General features: G+C 40.8%; 1 protein-coding gene across 4 annotated transcripts in view; it reads right to left on the bottom strand.

Moving 5' to 3' along the window:
* Nucleotides 1–17,073, bottom strand: part of CHRM3 (cholinergic receptor muscarinic 3) — a 558,540-nt gene that overhangs the window by 518,895 nt on the left and 22,572 nt on the right. The gene's annotated exons all lie outside the window — the stretch shown is intronic.

The raw sequence follows: 17,073 nt of genomic DNA on the forward strand, positions 1-17,073 counted from the left end.
CATATCGTGGTGGCTCTTTAGAATCTTTGGGGTCCTTGTTGACACCCCACAAGCATATATCTTGTTGAAATTGTTCAATGACCATGGTATAAGACTGGAGGGTCTAAGCCTCTGGATCTAGGAAGAGGTCACTGATATAAACAAAAGGTCTCCCATATAGCATCTCATAAGGACTAAGACCAACTTGTTCCTTAGGGGCAACACAAGTGTGGAGGAGAACTATTGGTAAAGCCTCCTTCCATCCAAGGGAGGTCTCCTGGGTTACCTTTTTTATCACTGACTTTAAGAATTGGTTGGCTCTTTATACTTTTCCTAAAGACTGAGGCCTCCAGGCACAATGGAGATGATAAGAAATGCCCAATGCTTTAGAGGCCCCTTGGGTGACCTTAGAAGTAAATGATGTCCCATTGTCACTTTATAATGACCTGGGCAGACTGAATCTTGGAAAGATTTCATGGAGCAGTATTTTTACCACCTCCTCAGCCTTCTCAGTCCAGGTGGGAAAGCCTTCAATCCATCCTGTGAATGTGTCTATCATGACTAGCAGGCATTTTTACCCTTGAGAAACTGGCATCTGGGTGAAATCCATCTGCCAGTCCTCTCCTGGGTAGGTCCCATGCCTTTGGATGGACTGGGTCAGCTGGAGTCTTCGAGTTCCTTGGGGGTTGTTTAATTGGCAAGTGGGACAAGAAGAGACCACTTGCTTTATAGTTGTTTGGAGGCCTGTTCCTCTGAAGGACCTTTCTAGTAATCTTTGGAGGGCCTTTTCCCCTAAATGAGTGGTGGCATGTAAGGAGTTAACCAATTTCCATTGGAGGTTCCCAGGCAGAAAAAGGAGTCCCTCCTTTTGGAACCACCCTATATGATCTTAAAAGCCCTCACTCTTAGCTTTAAGAGTCTCACCTTCAGTATATGAAGGAGTTTCTGGCAAATTAATATGTGGAACTAAGGTTGCAACCCCTATTAGGTCATTGTTCTGTAATGCTGCTCTCTTAGGTGGCTGATTGGCTGCTTGGTTTCCTCGTGCCACTTCCATGCTCCGTTTTTGGTGTTCTTTACAGTGGGAGACTGAAACCTCAGCGGGCAGATGGACTGCCTCCAAGAGTCTAAGAATTTGATCACCATATTTGATTGGGGACTCTCGGGAGGTCAAGTGGCTTCTTTCTTTCCAAATAACAGCATGTGCATGTAGCACCAGAAAGGTATACTTGGAGTCAGTGTAAAAGGCTACTCTTTTTCCTTTTCCCTGACAGCTCGAGTCAGGACTATGAGCTCAGCTAATTGGGCTGGAGTATTGGTAGCAAAAGTTTAGCCTCTATGGTCTCAAAAGTGGAGACTACTGTATATCCAGCTCTTCTTTTTCCATCCATGACAAAGTTGCTTCCATCAGTGTACCAGATTTCCTCAAAATTGGTCAGAGGATCTTCTGAGAATCCCTCTTGGGGTTTTGTCCAGTGGTCCAAAGTTTCTAGGCAAGAGTGAAAAGGGAGAGAGCCCTTGGGGTAGGCAGGAGGGCAGCTGAGGAGTCCATTTCCTCGGCCACTTCAGTCCATTGAACCATTGTGAGGGAAGGTTTGGTACTTGACCTTGAGGCTCTTGGGTCCCCAGGGCAGACTGCTGCCCAGTGTCCCAATTGATGGCATTTGTAGCTAGTTGTTTTAGGAGACTTGTCACGGTTTGGACACTCTTTAGCCCAATGTCCTGCCTGTCTACAGATTAGGCATTTGCCTCATGCCTTGTCCTTCAAGGACTTGGTGTTTGCCATATGGCTTCCCTGGAGGGCGGCCAGCATCTGGGCATGCCTTGTCTCTTTTCTTTTCTCCATTTCCCGGACCTTGGCCTCCCTCTCCTGTTCTTTGTTATAAAAGGTATTGGTGGCTGTCTGGACCATCTCATCTAAAGAGACAGCAGGGTCTTGCTGCTGTAGCTGTTGTAACTTTATCCTGATGTCTGATGCACATTGGGATAGGAATTTGTCCTTTAAAATCACCTGTCCCTCGTAAGAGTCTAAGTCCAGACTGGTAAACTTTTGGAGGGCCTCTTTTAGTCTTTCCAGAAAGGCAATGGGGTTCCCATTGGACTGCTGAGTTATTGCTGAGACCAGGCACAGTCCCACAACTAATAAGCTTCCTTCTATTTCCATGGGTCGACTTCCTTAGGGGTGAGTCTTTCTGAATCTTATCCTACCCAGTACTGTTGCAACCTGAAAGCTAGCCATCCCCAGGACAGGGGGCAGATCCCCAGGCAGGCAGAGATGTGACAGCCTCCTGGAGATCAAAACCACGGGCAGGTTGAAGCACAGTGGCCTCCAGAAAATTGAGTCTCTGGGCAGGTTGAGGCATGTCAACCTCCTGGGACCCTCGGACTGGAGTTGGGAGTCCCCAAAGTCTCCAGCATGATCAGTGCTGGGTAGGATTAAGGGGCTGTGACTCATTGCTGGTTTGTCTACCATGGATGGGAATAGATATCTTTTTAAAAATTTTTTTAAAATATAAATTTATTTATTTTAATTGGAGGCTAATTACTTTACAATATTGTATTGGTTTTGCCATACATCGACATGAATCCGCCACGGGTGTACACGTGTTCCCCATCCTGAATCCCCCTCTCACCTCCCTCCCCATACCATCCCTCTGGGTCATCCCAGTGCACCAGCCCTGAGCATCCTGTATCATGCATCAAACCTGGACTGGTGATTTGTTTCACATATGATAATATACATGTTTCAGTGCCATTCTCCCATCACGATGTAAAGCAATCCAAGTCTGTGCCCTGAGACTGGGAGTCTGGTGAAACAACCATAAGCCTTATCCTCTTATTGCTCTGAGGGAATGTAAGTGACTGATTTCCTCCCTTAGTCTTTCATAAGAGAAGCTTAGGGTGTCTCCAATGGTAAACATTTCATTGTCATAGAATCAGGTTAAGTAATAACAAAAGTAATGACAAAGGAGTGAGTTATCTGGTCCTGTTAGAGGTATTAAGAGTATTTTAATAATAAGCTGGGTGGAGCAATGTTGCCTACAAAGAGGCAGGGTTCCAGTTGTAGGAGTTAGTAAATGGCTTAAGAACAAACTGATAAGAGGCAATTGACCAGATGTTCCATAAAAGTGGAGTGGAGATTTGATCTAGGGGTATGTTTGTAATTTTATGAGAAGGCTGGCAATGGTTTGGGCCCAGATGGCCTGCAGGGCTAACCCCCAAAGTGGCTAACAGTATCCTTGGAAGCCCAGTTGCTCTTGAAGGGATGCTACCAACAGACAGACTTCTAGCAGGCATTCTGTGCCTGTCACCTGCCCTAGAGTGTTCACTGAGAGATGCTGTTGTTGCACACGTTATAGGAAACATGGAAGATGAAGGCCTGAATATGTAGAGGGATTGGATACTATACAGTATTTTCCTCCCAAGGTCCAGCTATTTTCTGGTTGTCCCTGGAGAAGATTGTAAAGGCAACATTGTGGGCCCGGATGGGGCTCAGGAGAAGAGCATGAAACTGGAGGGAAGGGGGCAGGGCACGACTTTTGAAAGACTGACATAGCCCAAGGGCATAGCATAAACCAATTAAAATTACATGGGTCCAAGATGACAAGTCAAATTCAACTAAACCTTGATCCTCAATCTGCAAGCTAAGTGACACACCCTGAGGCACCTGGACAGTTCCAAGGCACTGTCAAAAGACTGAGGAGTGGGTGGTTCCCTGGAATGACCCTCCCACTCATCAGCATATGAAATCATCCACCCATAAAAAACTAACCACACCACATTTCATGTCTGCTGCACTCACTCACGCTCTGCAATGGCCCAAACCCTGTGGAGTGTGCTTCTCTCTGAATCTGAACAAATCCACCTCTTACCTATCACTGTGTCTCTCACTGAATTTTTTTTTCAATGAGACGTCCTGAGCCTGAGGGTCATTAGTTCCTGAAGCCAGGCACCGTGGGTTTTCGTGGGGCTCAAGTCCTGGGAGAGAGGAGCTGAAGGACGGGAGGAAAAAGCAGTGGGAAAAACGTGCCGAGGAATCCCCTTCACAATCTGCCGGAAAATCTGCCAAATACCTGACCTGTGCTCACAGTTTTCACTGGCCTGATCTTTGGTACAAAGAAGATTAAGGACAGAAGAACCCCCACCCACTTGGGCAACAGCTGCGAAGTAGCCCCTGCCAGAGTCCCTCAGTTGCACCCACTGCCACTCACCTATTCATGGGGGGTTCAAGGAAACAAGAATCAAGAGGTTGCAAAGGAATTAAGATTTTGTTATCCATATGTCCTTCCAGGTAGAGCAGTGAGGACCTCCTACCTCAACCAGAGGTCTTCTGGAATCTGAGACTGAGCCACGTGAGCTTTCTGCTGCGTTGTTTTTGCTGTCCTGGTTTCTAAAATGCTGGGCTTTTTGTCACTTCCCCGTGCTCGGTTTTCTGTGTTCATCTTCCACCACAGGAGCTTTCGCCAAGTTGGGCTTCTGCTGTGCTTGGCCTCCGTCTCCTAGGGTCCAAGCCGAGGTTGCTTTATCCAGGTTAAATCTGAGTCATGGCAGTATATACGTCCGGGGAGTATGTAATTTCCTTGGCTCTGTCTTGCCACAGCAAAGATTTGAAGCAACGGACGGACCAGCATTACAGCTCCGTGTTACAGCTCAGTTTTATTTGGCAAGCAAAGGAAAATACATCTTCGAGGTGTGAGGGTGGGCTGACCCAAAAGACTCTAAGAGAAGAGAAGTACCCCTGCCCCCTGCTCAGTTTTGGCTTCTCTTTTTATATGTTTTCTTTTCTCCTCCCCCCAGGCCTGCCCTATGTAAATCGGGCTAGCAAGGAGGGCTGTTTGTTTTACCTGAGGTCTTCACACCTTCCTTTTTCCCTTCTTTGTCTTTTGAAAGTGAAAGTGAAAGTGAAGTCGCTGAGTCGTGCCAGACTCTTTGCGACCCCATGGATAGTAGCCTGCACCAAGCTCCTCCGTCCATGGGATTTTCAAGGCATAGTACTAGAGTGGATTGCCATTTCCTTCTCCAGGGAATCTTCCCAACGCAGGTCTCTCACATTGTAGACAGACGCTTTACCGTCTGAGTCACCAGAGAAGTCCTTTCCCCTATTCTAACTATGTAACATAAAGATATATTGAGGTCTACGTTTAAACTTAGACCATCTGCATAAAACTTACTAAAACAGAATAACTGGAAAAGTTGGCATAGCTGTTTCAGTACTGATACTGAAATCAATACCTACTTATTAGTCCTAAAATATAGAGGGTATATTAAATAATCTTATTCAGAATGAGGAAAAACTGGAAAAACCTCCTAAGATTTCTTATTCTAAAACTCATTTTTAGATTAAAAGTGTAAAGTTCTCTTAATTAAAGTGTCGAAGCTATTAATACCAAAACTTTTACATCCAGCTCAGTGGATTTCAACTCTGTTGTAAATTAAAATACCCTGTGAAACTTTAACAAATCTATTGAATCAAATCTCCCAGGTAGAATCAACACATTTGAATTTCTTAAAAGCCACACAAGAGCTTTGAGAATTCCAGTTATGAATGTATTCATCCAGCATATGTGCCTACTATGTAAAGCATTAGGAAAGCATGGATGCAGAAAACATTAAGTCCTGTCTTTAAACAGAGGAAGCAGTTGTTTCCAATGAAGTGTGATAACTGTGATAAGCTTACCTTAGATAGAGATAAGCAAACAGAGTGATTTGAGGTAATGAAGAGGAGGACTAAACCAGATGTGGATTTATGAGAGGGCTAAAGTCTCAAAGCAGAGCAGCCTTCTCACTCATTTCTTCTGACTAAAGGTCCTGCTCCTTAGGGAGCTTGGGAATGAAGGGAAGACCTGTTAGACCCTTGACCATTAGATGGAGTATATCTAATGGAGTATTACTAAATTCAGTCCCTGTGTCTGATAGAAGATATCAGGAAGTCACTGGACTATTGGATTTTCCAATGTACATGCGTATTCAGTCACTTAGTTGTGTTCAGTTCTTTGCAACTCCCTGGACTGTAATCCATCAGGCTCCTCTGTCCATGAGATTTTCCAGGCAACAATACTGGAGTAGGTTGCCATTCCCTTTTCCAGAGGCTTTTCCCAACCCTGGGTTCAATCCCTGGACTGGGAAAATCCCCTGGAGAAGGGAAAGGCTACCCACTCCAGTATTCTGGCCTGGACTCTACAGTCCATGGGGTCAGAAAGAGTCAGACACAACTGAGTGACTTTCACTCAATTAGCATTTTCTGACCCAGAAATTGAACCTGTGTCTCTGGTGTCTCCTGCACTGGCAGGCGGAATCTTTACCACTGAGCCACCTGGGAAGCCTGTATGAATTTTCATATAGGAGCAGGGAAATAATCAGTCTCACTGAGACGACATTAAGAGGCAATGAGAGAAAGATAAATACAATTGCTTTACACTGGCATCATATTAGTTGTGCCTGTTCAGGGTAATGGTTCCCCAGGTCAAGAGATATAAAATAAGATCAGGAAAAATTATGCAAAACAGGGTGAGAAAGATGAAGTTATTTAAATTTTGATCTTTGTAGTACAAAGAGTTGTTTTCCACTTTCATCCAGATGATTACATGTAGATTTTGTTAACATTTAATGTATTGAATTTGTTGAATGCTGAAATATATGAACAATATTGACTACAAACTCAAGTCTGAAAACTTTAATCATATACTATCTGCTCCTTTAAACTACCATCCTTTAAAATAAAAGTTGATGGACTAAACACCCTTATATATTCTTCTCTTGTGATTTCTTGACATTAAATCTTAAATCCAACTCATATAAACTCATAGAAGAATCCAAATGTCAAGACAAATTATATCTCCACATGAATAAAACAATGAAAAGCATAACATTTCGATCCGTACTCTTCCAAAACAAATAATTCATATGAAAAGGTTGGGTGGGAGCTCCCAATAGTGAAATTTGTTTGACTTTAATAAGTAGACTATACTTATAAGAATTCTCTTGAGAGTTGAACATATAGAATCAGACTAAGACAAATTAATTGAAGGAATACTATGGATTACAGAAAGAATGAATAGGTGTCTCTGCCTTCAAAAACAGGATGAGTCAGATAGACATCTAAATACAGAGGTAAATAATCCAAGGACCCTTAGACTAGAATATGCAGATATCAAGAGTGACTGAACCAGTGTCCCATGAAACAGCATTGAGGAAACCCACCATCCAAATGACTCACTGTCATGGGAGATGTTTTCCTTTTCAACTTAATTGTCTTATAAGCATTTATAATTTGATATCCATTTACTGGGGAAATTTTCGGTTTTTTAAAGTTATTTTTGTTTCTTGAAAATCTTGAAAGGTTTAAAATTATTTCAGTTTTGAAAGTATTTTTATTTATTCTAACCATATACAGAAGGACCATCCTTTCTTTACAAAGAAGAATTAAAGTATGAGAACTTTGTAGTATTTTGTTAAGTTCATACGTAATGTGTATTTTTGCTGTTTTTCCAAAAAATTGAATGTATGTTACTCCAGAGTGGATGTGGTCATTATTCATCTATTATATCTAATATTAATGTACATCAAAAAGTGAATAAATGCATGAAAGAGTGCCTAGATTTCTTTTTAATGTAGGAATAAAAGCCGCAAGAAAACCAAACAAAATTAACAATTATTTTACAAGCCACTATTGATAAAATAATGAGCAAGAAAATCTCATTAGAGTATGCATCTCATGCATAAAGGAAAATATGTCAATGTTAAATGACAGTTATCCAATGTACAGCATTCAGTTCAGTTCAGCGCTCAGTCATGTCCGACTCTTTGCGACCCCATGAACTGCAGCACGCCAGGACTTCCTGTCCATCACCAACTCCCGGAGTCTACCCAAACCCATGTCCAACGAGTCGGTGATGCCATCCAGCCATCTCATCCTCTGTCGTCCCCTTCTCCTCTTGCCCCCAGTACTGCCCAGCATTAGGGTATTTTCCAATGAGTCAACTCTTCGCATGAGGTGGCCAAAGTATTAGAGTTTCAGCTTCAACACAGTCCTTCCAATGAACACCCAGGACTGATCTCCTTTAGGATGGACTGGTTGGATCTTCTAGCAGTCCAAGGGACTCTCAAGAGTCTTCTCCAACACCACAGTTCAAAAGCACCAATTCTTTGGTGCTCAGCTTTCTTCACTGTCCAACTCTCACATCCATACAGGACTACTGGAAACACCATAGCCTTGACTAGATGGACCTTTGTTGCAAAGTAAGGTCTCTGCTTTTATATATGCTATCTAGGTTCCTCATAACTTTCCTTCCAAGAAGTAAGCACCTTTTAATTTCATGGCTGCAATCACCATCTGCAGTGATTTTGGAGCCTAAAAAATTAAAGTCTGCCACTGTTTCCACTGTTTCCCCATCTATTTCCCATGAAGTGATGGGACCAGATGCCATGATCTTAGTTTTCTGAATGTTGACCTTTAAGCCAACTTTTTCACTCTCTTCTTTCACTTTCATCAAGAGGTTTCTTAGTTCCTCTTCACTTTCTGCCATAAGGGTGGTGTCATCTGCATATCTGAGGTTATTGAGATTTCTCCTGGCAATCATGATTCCAGCTTGTGCTTCTTCCAGTCCAGCATTTCTCATGATGTGCTCTGCATAGAAGTTAAATAAGCAGGGTGACAACATAACAGCCTTGACGTACTCCTTTTCCTATTTGGAACCAGTCTGTTGTTCCATGTCCAGTTCTAACTGTCACTTCCTGACCTGCATATAGGTTTTTCAAGAGGCAGATCAGGTGGTCTGGTATTCCCATCTCTTTCAGAATTTTCCACAGTTTATTGTGATCCACACAGTCAAGGCTTTGGCATAGTCAATAAAGCAGAAATAGATGTTTTTCTGGAACTCTCTTGCTTTGTCCAACATCCAGTGGATGTTGGCAATTTGACCTCTGGTTCCTCTGCCTTTCCTAGAACCAGCTTGAACATCTGGAAGTTCACAGTTCACGTATTGCTGATGCGTGGCTTGGAGAATTTTGAGCATTACTTTACTAGCGTGTGAGATGAGTGTAATTGTGCGGTAGTTTGAACATTTTTTTGCATTGCCACCTTTCCTTCAGAATTGGAATGAAAATTGACCTTTTCCAGTCCTGTGGCCACTGCTGAGTTTTCCAAATTTGCTGGCATGTTGAGTGCAGCACTTTGATAGCATTATATTTTAGGATTCGAAAGAGCTCAACGGTAATTCTATCACTTCCACTAGCTTTGTTTGTAGTGATGCTTCCTAAGGTCCACTTGACCTTGCATTCCAGGATGTCTGGCTCTAGGTCAGTGATCACACTATCTTGGTTATCTGGGTCATGAAGATCTTTTTTGTATAGTTCTTCTGTGTATTCTTGCTACCTCTTCTCAGTATCTGCTGCTTCTGTTAGGTCCATACCATTTCTGTCCTTTATCGAGCCCATCTGTGCATGAAATTTTCCCTTGGTATCTCAAATTTTCTTGAAGAGATTTCTAGTCTTTCCCATTCTGTTGTTTCCCTTTATTTCTTTGCACTGATCACTGAGGAAGGCTTTCTTATCATTCCTTGCTATTCTTTGGAACACTGCATTCACATGCTTATATCTTTAATTTTGTCCTTTACTTTTTGCTTCTCTTCTTTTCACAGTTATTTGTAAGGCCTCCTCAGACAGCCATTTTGCTTCTTTGCATTTCTTTTCCATGGTGATGGTCTTAATCCCTGTCTCCTGTACAATGTCAAGAACCTCTGGCAATAGTTCATCAGGCACTCTGTCTATCAGATCTAGTCCCTTAAATCTATTTCTCACTTCCACTCTATTATCAAAAGGGATTTGATTTAGGTCATACCTGAATGGTCTAGTGGTTTTCAGCACAATGTACAGCATGCCAAGTACATAAAATCTGTTGGCTTTAAAAAAACAAATTTCTCTCCAATATATCAGATGGATTAAAAAAAAAATCACAAATGTTTCTAAGATAATTTATAGAACACTTTGTGCACACACAAATATGAATTCCTTCATGAAGAGATTGCAAAATGCCTGCTGCCCAGATAGAGCCAATCCAAGTAAATTTTTTGTTTGCTCACACAACATTTTCAAAATAAATAAATAAATGCAAATACCTAAAGGGGGCTCCCCAACCTCTGGAATCTAATACCTGATGATCTTAGGTGGAATTGGTGTAATAGAAATAAAGTGCACAATAAATGTAATCCACTTGTTTGAATCATCCTGAAAGCAAACACTCCCCCAGTCCATGGAAAAATTGTCTTCTATGGAATCAAAAAGGTGGGGACTCCTGATGCCAAAAAGGTTGGGCACTCCTGACCAAAGCATATAAATATATACATATAAAGCAACATTTCAACATTAGTAAGAGTTATGTTAAAAACTTGGTTTTAAGCCTTTGTTAACACATAAAACATCTAGCAACAGAGGGTCAGTATTGCCATATTATAAAGGCAGACTCAGGTAAGCAGTGGGTCACCTTCAGAATGGTGTGCACAATCTACTTGGCCTGAATTCCTACACTCTCCCAGGGGCTACACTTTCTATTTACTTGGTCCACTGCCTCCCTGCTACAGGCATCTGGAATTTAGCACCCTTGCTTCAACACCGTAATGTATACATGTTGCAGCAATCATTTATGAAACTTTTAATAGAGTAATCTAGGAAATCTGATATTTTGTTTGCTTTATTTCTTATTAACATGTACTGGCCTCCTAACATGTAGATTTTAGCCCAGAAGCAAATAAGGTAAGTTAAAAGAAGGTAAATAAAAAATCTGTTGAAAAAGAAAAATCTGTCATAATTCGTTGCTGCTGCTGCTAAGTCACTTCAGTCGTGTCCGACTCTATGCGACCCCATAGACGGCAGCCCACCAGGCTCCCCTGTCCCTGGGATTCTCCAGGCAAGAACACTGGAGTGGGTTGCCATTTCCTTCTCCAATGCATGAAAGTGAAAAGTGAAAGTGAAGTCGCTTAGTCGTATCAGACTCTTCGAGACCCCATGGACTGCAGCCTACCAGGCTCCTCTGTCCATGGGATTTTCCAGGCAAGAGTACTGGAGTGGGGTGCCATTGCCTTCTCCGTAGTAAATCCTAGTCAATTTCTAAAATTTAAAATGAGAAATATCTGAAAGAGATGTCTTTGGACAGTTAAAATCATTTCTGATATCAAATTATATTCTAGGGGATATACATTCTATGTGTAAAATTATGAAAAAAGAAAAAATTAAAACATTAATTTTACTTTATTTTTCAATCTCATATGCTGGCTTAAAACATATAATTTACAACGAGTATCTAGGATAATAAACATACCTTCAGAAATGTTGTCAGCTCTCTGGCAGTCTCCTAAAACAAAAGATGTTGTGCCTGGCCAGTAGGATGTGGTGATTCAGAAGGGCGTCAAGGAATAACTATTTTTTTCTTTAAAGACCCAAATGGAACATACACAGAGTTTACCCAGCAGCAGAGACCACTTGTTCTAAAATATACTAGAGTATATTTTTCATTCTATCATTAAGTCTATAAATTTTATAAAAATTTTTTTCTAGCCAAACACTTTTATCTTTTGAAAACAGCATGTGTGAGCAACACATATTCACAGCTGAAATTGTTTTCTTTACATCTTTGGAGGATGAGGTAACATTAACATGCATCTTTCCCTGAACTCAGAAGCAGATGTTATGGGTGATTGCAAAATCACCGAGTCAATCTGTTAGCAGGTAGCCTCTAATACCATAGGTTTTTATCCTTTTCAAGCCTTTTAAAATCATACAAATGAAATCCAAACTCTAAAAAGTTATAATTTATCTCCTTGTTCAGTACCCTGTATCCATGAATTTGAGAAGCAATTCTGGCAATCACTTTCCTTCTTTTGCTTCTTACTTCACCCTCATCAATAATGGCATTACCCAGTTCCTCATCTTCCCTAACTATCCATCCTCTTCTCTAAAGGGAGAGTTGAGACAGCTAACTGGTCTGGGCTGCTAAACCATATCCATTGATGACAAGGGTTAAAGATATACCCTTCTGGAAGTCTCATAACCTACCAACTATAAAATGAGGTGGAGATATCAGAGTATAATCTTTGTTAAATCTTTTACTTTTTAACTTAAACATTTCCCCCTTCCCTCGACTTACAAGTCAACACTCCATAAAGTCATTTTCTGAAAAGAAGAAAACTATTAATTGGCATCAAAGAGAGAACACAGTCACACTACCACTGATAACTCACAGTCTTTAGTGTAGGCAGATATGCTTTCATTGGAAAAGAGATACCAGAATATTTCATTCTAGTTCCCATTGTTAAATAGTCATCCTTTAAAACAATAAGATTCATTAGGAAGTGAATGAGATGCCTGTCAGAGGTTGTACTCCTCATTCTAGACAGTATTGTTCTATAGAGAAAATCTTCTCTACTTTACCACACATGTCAATGTTTAGTTTCTCTATTGATAACATGCTGCCATTTGAGTTCAAACTTCAGAGGAAAATCAGTGATGGAATCAGATAAATTATTCTACATAACTAAACTAACAATTAAAAAAAAATAACCTAGGATCACTGAAGACCCACGACCATAAGAAGTATGGTCTTTATGATTTTAGTTCTTTAAAATGGATTCTGAGAGGCTTCCCTGGTGGTCTGGGGGGCAGGGTGAGGTGGGGGGTAGTTCTCTAATCAGAGAACTAAGGTCCTACATGCCATGGGGCCAAAAATAAACATACACACCAGATTTTGAAATTCAGATCAAATATGGTTTCCCCACAGTAGTTAATTCTGTTCCTGAAGAGTCTTTCTCTCAACAGCTTGATCATCAAGGAAGCTCAGCACAATGGCAATATCCTATTAGCACATGTTCATATTTGAACAGTCTGCTCTTCTTCCCTTAATTTTCATCTACTTGGAAAATCTATACCAAATATAGAGATTTACTATTTCTACTTGTCATCTTTTATATCAATTATGCATAATTTATGTAAGATCACTGAATCAGTTTCCAAGTTGCATAGACAACATTATACTCAGAGCCCTGGATGATCCTACTTAGATGAATAAAATGACATGTTATTGGAATCTAGTTATAGCTCTAGCTAATTTTTTTTCCCTCTCTATCTGCTGTAATTACTAGTCTTTCTTGTTCTAGCTTCATTCTTCATTGGTAATGAAAATTTATTATCACAGGTATGTCACAGCAATGCAGCTAAAGAATCATACTTTTAGATATACTAAATTTTTCCTTATCCAAACTTGGGTCTATTATCTATTTACAACTTTATTTTTTCCTCCAGTTACTTTAATTTTCCTTCGTTTCATATTTTTATTCTTTCCTTAATTATTTTTTAATTTAACAAGCTGTTACTATGACACAGAGAAAGGGATATAAAAAGTATTTTCTATAAAAAGATAATTTTTCTCTGATCAGACTATAAAATCCATTTTTTTTTTTTTTTTTAGTCCAGAGATTGCAAACATCTTTAACCAGAACCAGAGTCAAACACTTGTTTGTCTGAAACCTGATTTGGACAAGTCATTTAACCTATTTGTGGCTTATACCCATCTAATAAACAGAGATGGTATCTACCTTGTATATTATTTTCAAGAATTAAGTGGTGCATTACCAATGAAGTATTTAGTGCTGTTCCAACACTGAGTAAGCACACAATATTTTGTAAATATTAATATTTATACGGTCAGTGAATCATTCTCCAGAAAGGCTCAAACTGTAGGTTTCCTACAATCTACCTCTATTTACACTAAGAGCCATTGTTCATCAAGGGCAGGAGCTCCAAAGAAATTGATCATATTAATGAAATAAAACACACTTTCAACTTCTACTGTATACATTCAATTAATCCAATTAATCCTCTTTAATCTCAGCTGGACAGAATTTAAAGAAATAGATGAAATTAGGCACACCGTCTGTGCTAGTCCATCCTCTCAAAAAGCCTGTTATGTGATCTCAACTATTTTGTTCTGTTCCAGATTTTTCACTACGCGCTGCGGAGCAAACATAGAGGTTGGTGTTTGTGTAATGTCACACAGCACAGGCCAGTGGAACAGGATGGAAGAAAGGGCTGTAAATACCTGCCTTAGGCAGATGACACCTAAATGAATATTCAGATTGCTTAGGTTTATGGAAATCCAAGTGAGGGAGGGATTAATCTCTTTTAAACAAGGTAGGCCACTTGTGTGATTCACCGCAGAGGTATTCTTCTCATTATGTCAAGGACAGGTATTTAACTGTCATCAAAGCACGTGGTTCAATACAAAATCAACTGTGAATAGAAAGCCAGCGAAGGAGTAGTTGAAACAGCACAGCAGTGAGGAGTTGTGCCTATGCCCCGGGATTCGGACACATTTAGGTGTTGAGTGACAGACACCAGCTCTTCCAGTGGCAACATGGGAACTGCTCATTAAATTACTGTGGAATCTCTGCTAGTGACAAGCGCTTGAAGTGAAGTGAAGTTGCTCAGTCATGTCCGACTCTTTGCGACCCCATGGATTGTAGCCTACCAGGCTTCTCCATCCATGGGATTTTCCAGGCAAGAATACTGGAGTGGGTTGCTATTTCCTTCTCCAGGGGATCTTCCTGACCCAGGAATCAAACCCGGGTTTCCTGCATTGCAGGCAGACGCTTTACCCTCTGAGCCACCAGGGAAGCCAAGTCTAAAATTCAAATTCTTTTTGTCAAAAACCCCGTCTTTTTCAACAAACACCTACCCCTTGAGTTTATATCATTCTGGTATCATCAGTAGGATTTAAAATCACCCAAGCAAACATTGGTAATGGAGATAACAACAATGGAAAACAAATTGGCATTTGGTTCTTTATTTTTAAAAATATTTTTATTATGTGTGTATGTGTACCCTCAACATCCCAAAGCCATACTAATGGCAAAGTAACATCTAAATATATTAATACTTGATTTTGAGCCTTTCCATTTTATTAATTAGCTATATATATCCTGGACAAGAGAGTTCTCTATTCCAACATAGACCTTCACTCTTTTATGCTTCACAGTTTTATTCAAATAATATTGTAGCTGATTGAAGTTCATAAAATGTAAAACATTCCTAAAGGACTTCAGTACACATCTTAAATTCAGATTAGAGTTCAGTCCCCACATTCACAGAAAATGGGCTTGGCTTGTCAGGTCAGAGTGCAGGGCAGTGAGGGCATTAGTGGGTAACCAACAAGCCTCAGTCACACTAAAAAGAACTATCCTCTCCTTCAGGTGGTATCTGCTCTAACTGACCCTTGAAAGAAGTCCAGAGTATGTTGGACCATTCACAGTAATTACTTATTATATTACATACTTATTACATTATCAGTAATAAGGATGATGGCATCATGGGCATCCCACGTGGCTCAGTTGTAAAGAATCCACCTGCCAATGCAGGAGACGCGAGAGACGTGGGTTTGACCCTTGGATTGGGAAGATCTCCTGGAGGAGGAAATGGCACCCCACTCCATTATTCTTGCCTGAAAAATCCCACAAACAGAGGTGCCTGGCAAGCTACAGTCCAACAGGTTGCAAAGAGCTGGACGTGAACGAGCAACTGAGCATGTGTTTGTTGTGGTTCAGTCATGTCCAACTTTGCAACACAATGGACTGCAACACAGCAGGCTTCCCTGACTTTCGCTGTCTCCAGGAGTTTGCTCAAACTCATGTCCAATGAGTCGGTGATGCCGTCCAACCGTCTCATCCTCTGTCGACTCAGAATGCCTGCCTGATGACATTACCAGTCTGCAGGGCTCTTACTTATTCCACAGTGAGCTCCTGTTCTACTCATAATGTCCCACAGAAATATTCCATTGAGACAGGTAAGATAACAATGAAAAAATAACCATAAAACCAGTATACACAGTAGCAATAAGTTGTTATTTAAGATTTTGGGGGTGGGTACTGTGTGCCAGTACTACTACTGTTTACATATATGCTCATTTAATGTTCCTGAGAACTAGCAAGAGCCAGGATAGTCATTATTGCTCTCACTCTGCAGAAAGTAAAACTGAAGATCTCTGAAGAAAAGAGACAATCTGGGGATGGGTATACTGAGGGGAAAATGCTAGAGGAAAGCTATCTGGAAGGTCCAGAGAGCATCCAGTCCTGACTGGAGCAAAAGGCCCGAAGACTCCAAAGAGATGAAAGACAGGAAGGGAAGGAGGGAGATGCAGGGAAGAAAGGGAGACTATGAGACAGTATTAATTCCAACAAAGTCAAAAAATAATGTAAAAAGAAATCATAGTTCTGTAAATGATTCTATAGTGAGTAAAACATACAGTCAAAACATGCTTATAGGGACCTCCCTGGTGGTCTGGTGGTTAAGACTTCACCTCCCAATGCAGGAGGCACAGGTTCAACCCCTGGTTGGGGAACTAAGATCCCACATGCTTTGTGGCCAAAAAATCAAAACATAAAACAGAAGCAATATTGTAACATATATAATAAACACTTTTAAAATGGTCCACATTCAAAAAAAAATGTTTAAAATAACTTGCTTACAATGAATATTGATTTGACAAAAATTTTAATGGTTCTCTTGGGAGTAAAAGAAAAGAGATTTACAACAGGGCTACAACTTCATTTTCTGTAGTAAGAGGTAAATCCTTAAAGCAAGTTGAAAAGCAAGACATAGCTGTCAGAGACTGTTATTTAGAAATATATAGAGTAAGTAACAGAAATTAAAAAAGAGCCTAAAGAGATAAAAATGGTTGCCTCTCATAAGTGGGGATCTGGGAGTGGTGGGCACCTGAGGATGCTATCATTTTATCATAGCCTTGGGAACTATGATTTTCTAAATGCCGGGGATATTGTTGTTACTGTTCAGTCGCTCAGTTGTGTCTGGAATCTTTGTGACCCCACAGACTGTAGTCCGCCAGGCTCCTCTGTCCCTGGGATTTCCCTGGCTAGAATACTGGAGTGGGTTGCTATTTCCTACTCCTGGGGTTCTTCCTGACCCAGGGATCAAACCCACATCTCCTGTGTTGGCAGGCAGGTTCTTTACCACTAGGGCCCCACCTGGGAAGCCCCCAAGTACTGTGTAAATCATATTAAAAACACAACAGAATGGACGTATCTGGGCAGGCCT

Source organism: Bos grunniens, chromosome 28 (assembly GCF_055505025.1).
Source record: "Bos grunniens cultivar Pamir isolate PY7600 chromosome 28, Bosgru_T2T1.0, whole genome shotgun sequence".
NCBI lineage: Eukaryota > Metazoa > Chordata > Mammalia > Artiodactyla > Bovidae > Bos > Bos grunniens.